Raw genomic sequence first — 6,381 nt, 5'->3', positions numbered from 1 at the left:
TAAGTAACTGAAACATATTCCATTATTAAGTAAACGGGTATTTGTGTTAGGGAGAAGAGCATGTCTTTTTTTTTTTTTTTTTTTTTCCAGTCCTAGGGCTTGAACTCAGGGCATGGGCACTGCCCTGAGGCCTTCTCAAGGATAGAGCTCTACCACTAGGCAAAACTCCTGGACCTAAATGTAAGTTTTTGTTTTTTTTTTTAATATGATTTGAGCTGGGCACCAGTGGTACACACCTATAATCCTAGCAACTCAGGAGGCTGCGATCTGAGATTGTAGTTTGAAGCCAACCTGGGCAGGAAAGTCCATGAGACTTATCTCTAATAAACTACTCAGGAAAAACTGGAAATGGCAGTGTGGTTCTAGTAATAGAGTACCAGCCTTGAGCAAAAAAAGCTCAGGGAGGGACTGAGAACATAGCCTAGTGGTAGAGTGCCTGCCTAGCTTGCATGAAGCCCTGGGTTTGATTCCTTGGTACGACACACACAGAAAAAGCTAGAAGTGGTGTTGTGGCTCAAGCGGCAAAGCCTTGAGCAAAAAGTTTCCAGAAACAGTGCCCAGGCCCTGAGCTCAAGTCCCAGGATTGGCAAAAAAAAAAAAAAAAAAAAAAAGAAAAGAAAACAGGTAGAATGGTTCTTTTCCATTTCCCTTTGCCTTTCTCCCCTTCCTTTCTTCCTTCCTTCATCCCTTCCTTCATTCCCTCCTTCCTTCCTTGCTTCTATTTATTTATTTATTGGTCAATTGTGGGACTTAGACTCATTGTTGGGCTTGGACTTGGCCTGAGTGGTGTCCTGAGTGCTTCAGCTTAAGGCTACCACCCTACCCCTACCCCTGGTCCTGGGCGTTGTCCCTGAGCTCTTCAGCTCAAGGCTACCACCCTACCCTAGAGCCAAGCCCCACTTCCTATTTTCTAGAGGTTAATTGGAGATAAGTATCTCAGGTCCTTTTGTGCCCGGGCTAGCTTTGAACCTTGATCCTCAGATCTCAGCCTACTGAGTAGCTAGGATTACAGGTGTGAGCCACTGCACTTGGCTAGTTTGTGCTTTTTTTTAAAAAAAGTTCTTTTTAGTTAAGAACAGTAAGTAAACATCCTGAAATTCTTGCTTTGTTCAAGACTATAACCCTATAGTCATTATTATAAATTCTATTTATAATAAACCAAATTAATATGCATTTGTAATCCTAGTAAGGAAATCTATTATGATTCAGAACTAATTCTGTTTTCCCCTGTCTATTGTGGCACTTGAACTCTGGGCCTGGTTGCTGTCCCTAAGCAATTTAGCTTAAGGTTAGTGCTCCACCACTTTGAGCCACAGAGCCGCTTATAGTCTTCTGGTTGTTAATTGAAGATGGGTCTCAAGAACTTTCTTGCCTGGGCTGAGTAGTAAGGATTACAGGTGTGAGCCACCAGCACCTGGCCAGAACAAATTCTAAAATTAGCAATTATTGGGCTTCAGCCACTTATGGAGCTGGGATTTTGAGGTTTATATTTCACACAACAAGTTGAATAGACCCAAGTGGCACCCCACCCCAATATACATTTTGAAGCACAATGAAAACAGTGGCTATAGCATATCTTCTCCCTCTTGTTACCGTAGTTCTGAAAATTAAGTCACGTTTTATAGTGAGAACCTGCCAAAAAAATAATAATAAAGTCCTTGAAAGTAGGACCTTTTCATGAAAACCGTGATTTTGGAACCCCTTTAAAGGTTAAACAGCTAAATAGTGTACCTGACACAAGAAGAAAACCCATGATGGAAGGTAGGAAATAGTTTCAACTATACAAATCTGTGATAGAATTTAGCCTAGATAAAACAGATAAGTCCATTAAGACTATAACGAAGTGTCTTTAAGAACCATTTCTAAGCTAGGCACTGGTGGTTTATACCTGTAATCCTAACTGCTCGGGAGGCTAAAATCTAAGCAAAGTCCAGGAGACTCTTATCTCTAACCACCAAAAATCTGGAAGTCCTTGCACAAAAAACTCAGGGATAAAACCCAGTCCCTGAGTTCAAGCCCCAGGACCAACACACACACACACACACACACACACACACACACACACACACACACACACACACACTCCTACATGATAATGTAAATCTCACAACATAGGAGGCATTAGAGGAAGATGAGAGCCTCTTGAGTTTGTAGGGGAAAGGTGAAAAGGTAATTTAAATTTCAGTTCTCCAATTTAGCTCAACTAGGGATATCTTATTCATAGGTGGAATGTGGCACTGGGGTTTGTGAAAGAGATAGAATCGGCATTTTTTTTAAAAGCTTTATTTTGGGGGGCCTGGAGTTTGGCTTAGTGGTAGATTGCTTGCCTAGCATGCATGAAGCCCTGGGTTTGATTCCTGAGTGCCACATACACAGAAAAAGCCAGAAGTGGTGCTGTGGCTCAAGTGGTAGAGCTTTAGCCTTGAGAAAGCCCAAGGACAGTGCTCAGGCCCCAGGACTGAAAAAAAAAAAAAGCTTTATTTTTGGTAATACTGGCATTTGAACTCAGTGCTTCAAGCTTGCTAGGTAGGTGCTTTACTACTGAGCTCTAGCTACCACAGCCTCCTGAAATTTTCTCTTTTGCACTGGTTGTGTGTGTGTGTATATGTATGTGTGTTGGCTTGAACTCAGAGTCTGGGGTATTGTGGCTTGGACTTTTTTACTCAAGATTGGTACTCTACTACTTGAGCCATAGCTCACCTGAGTCTCCTGGACTTTATTGCCCAGCCTGGCTTCAACCTGCAGTCCTCAGATCTCAGCCTCTTGAGTAGCTAGAATTACAGGCATGAGCCACCAAATTATATATATATATATATATATATATATATATATATATATATATATATTTTTTTTATTTTTTTGCCAGTCCTGGGCTTGAGCTCAGGGCCTGAGCACTGTCCTTGGACTTTCTCAAGGCTAGAGCTCTACCACTTGAGCCTCAGCACCACTTCTGGCTTTTTTCTATGTATGTGGTACCGAGGAATTGAACCCAGGTCTTCGTGCACGTTAGGCAAGCACTCTACCACTAGGCCAAACTCCTGGCCCCTGTACAAGGTTTTTTTTTTTTTGGTCTGTCATGGGGTTTGAACTCTGGGCCTGGGTACTGTCCCACAATCCTCAGATCTCAGCCTCTTGAGTAGCTAGGATTACAAGGCATGAGCCACTGTGCCTGGCTTCTCTCTTTTTTCTTCTTTCCTCCCCTTGCCTCCCCCTTCCCCCCGCCATTCTTTTTCTCAGTTCTGGGGCTTGGGCACTGTCCTTGGGCTTTCTCAAGGCTAGCACTCTACCACTTGAGCCACAGCACTATGGACAGTGCTCAGGCCCTGAGTTCCTGCCCCAGGACTGCCCCCGCCCTAAAAAAAGTGTCTTGGAATGGAACTCACAGTTTATTGTTTATTTATTTATAAATACAGAAAGAACATATTTATTTGAAAGTGATAGGAAAATGGATGAGTGATACCTTCCATAGAGAGAGTCCTCATAAAGGAGCCCAATGGAGTCTTCTTATTTTTATAGTGCAGGGCTTCTCTCATATCTCTTCCCTCAGGCTTGATTGCTTGATGGCTTGTGCACAGAACATACCTTTTCATGTGGTTTGGAATCCATTGGTCTAGTCCAAGGCTGCTGTCAGGATAGATTTCTTGAGTGTCTTCACACTATCTATAACCAGGTTCCTGACCCTGGGCTAGAAGTCAAGTGGCCTCTGGAGGGCAGAAGAAGATCATGTGATTCATCTTCCACTCTGCAATCTATTGATCTGATGACTTCCATTGAGAGTGGTGTTCACCTAGCTCTCCTAAAGAGACTAACTTTCCTCCACAATTTGATAAACTAAAAAAAGAAAGAATCTGATATCCAGGTCTTGATGATCTGACATGAGCTAATGTTGTAAAACTAGACATTGGCTCATGTATACAAATAAGAGCAATTTAGCAAAATCATCAATTGAAGTAAAACTAGCTGCAAGGATTTTTTGGTATAGTAATCACAAACTGTAAAGTATATTGAAAAGTGGGAAATAATTGCCCACTTCCAGTATATCTAGCTGAGTATTCTGATGACCACTTACAAAGTATGTCTTTAGGACCTCATATATATATATATATATACATATATATACATACATATATACATATACACATATATACATATATATATATATATTTGTACCTGGATTTGAATTTAGGGCTTCATATATAGCTTGGATTTTTTTCCTCAAGGTTGGTACTCTACCATTTGAGCCATACCTCCAGTACAGGTTTTTACTGGTTAATTGAAGGTAAGAGTCTTGTGGACTTTTCTGTCCAACCTGGCTTTGATCCATGATCTTCCAGGTCTCAGCCTCCTGAGGAGTTAGGATTATAGATATGAACCACCAGTGCCTGGCATGCCACTCATGAATGTGCTTCATATGAAGATCCATAAAGGTAGCCCACGTGGCTGTTACAAGGTTTAAGTGAAATAAAACAAAATTCTGCTTTTGAACTCAATACTAATAATATTGGCATTATTTTCTAAAACTAATATATGAGATAAAACGGAGATTTTGTCAGTCGAGTGAGGATCAAGATTTTCATCTTAAAAATTAGAATTTCGGGGCCAGGAGTGTGGCTTACTAGTTGTGTGCTTACTTAGCATGCACAAAGCCCTAGGTTTGATTCCTCAGTACCACATACACAGAAATAGCCAGAAGTGGTGCTGTGGTCAAGTGGTAGAGCTCTAGCCTTGAGCTGAAGAGCTCAGGGACAGTGTCCAAGCCCAGAGTTCAAGCCCCATGACCAACACACACACACACACATTAGTTACAACAATATGAACCAAGGACCTTGTGGTCTTGCTTAGCTCGCCCTCCCTCCTTCCCTCCCTCCCCCCTCCCTCCCTCCCTCCTTCCCTTCCTTCCTTCCTTTCTTTCCTTCTTCTCCTCCTCCTCCTCCTCCTCCTCCTCCTCCTCCTCCTCCTTCTTCTTCTTCTTCTTCTTTTTTTTTTTTTTTTGCTAGTCCTGGGCTTGAGCTCAGGGCCTGAGCCCTGTCCTTGGACTTTCTCAAAGCTAGAGCTCTACCACTTGAGCCTCAGCACCACTTCTGGCTTTTTTCTATATATGTGGTACCTAGGAATCAAACCCAGGTCTTCATGCATGCTAGGCAAGCTCTTTACCACTAGGCTAAACTCCCAACCTTGCTTCTCTTTTTCTGCACAATCCTGGTGCTCTACCACTTGAGTCACTCCTCTATTTCTGTTTTTTTTGCTGATTAGTTGGAGACATCCTCGTGGGTTTGTATGCCTGAGTTGGCTTAGAACCTTGAGCCTTAAAACTCAGCCTCCCTACTAGCTGGATTTACAGATGTGAACCACTGGTACATGGTTAAGGTTTTTTTTTTTTCTTAAATAAACCTTATTCCTTTAGAGGCAACAGTTTTTGGGTTAGGAAGGCAGAGTGGAATTTACAGATATTTCCCAGACACTTCAGGTATGTATATATATGTGTGTGTGGATGTATGCTATCTATCTATCTATCTATCTATCTATCTATCTATCTATCTACCTCTACCTACCTACTACCTATTGCAAGTATTAGGGATTGAATTTAGGGTCTTATACTTTCTACTACTTGAGCCATATATCCAGTAACATTGTTTCTTTTTCTTCCTTTGTTTTTGGAGTGAGTGAGAGATAGAGGCTTGCACTGTCCTTGAGCTTCCCCCCGCCCAAAGCATTCTATCATTTGCGCCACAGCTCTACTTCTGGCGTTTTGGTAGCTAACTGGGCATAAGACTCTTACTGATTTTCCTTTCTAAGCTCGTTTTTATATCACAATCCTCAGATCTCAGCCTGGCCACTGGCACCTGGCCACACATGAAGGATTTTTTTCTTTTTCTTTTTTTTTTTTTTTGCCAGGCCTGGGCTTGGGCTCAGGGCTTGAGCACTGTTCTTGGACTTTCTCAAGGCTAGCACTCTACCACTTGAGCCTCAGCACCACTTCCAGCTTTTTGCTATGTATGTGGGGTACGGAGGAATAGAACATGGGTCTTTGTGCATGCTAGGCAAGCACTCTACCACTAGGCCAAACTCCTGGCCCAGGATTTTTTTCTTTTTTTAGCCCAAGGACAGCACTCAGGCCCTGAGTTCAAGGCCCAGGACCTGCCAAAAAAAACCAAACCAAAACAAAACAGAAAAGGTTTCATATTGTTTTATTTGCCCATTCTAAAACATAGTATAATATTTCCATTACAAAACCTAGAGGACTGCCCCCACCCCATACTTTTTTGTTTCTTTTTGGCAGTCGGGGGACTTGAACTCAAGGACTGGTCTTCTTGAGCTTTCTCAAGGCTAGCACTCTATTCTTAAGTCACAGTGCCACTTCTGGCTTTTTCTATGTGGTAC

Source organism: Megascapheus bottae, chromosome 14 (genome assembly GCF_031878675.1).
Source record: "Megascapheus bottae isolate mThoBot1 chromosome 14, mThoBot2.hap1, whole genome shotgun sequence".
Taxonomy (NCBI): domain Eukaryota; kingdom Metazoa; phylum Chordata; class Mammalia; order Rodentia; family Geomyidae; genus Megascapheus; species Megascapheus bottae.
This window is presented reverse-complemented; position numbering follows the sequence as displayed.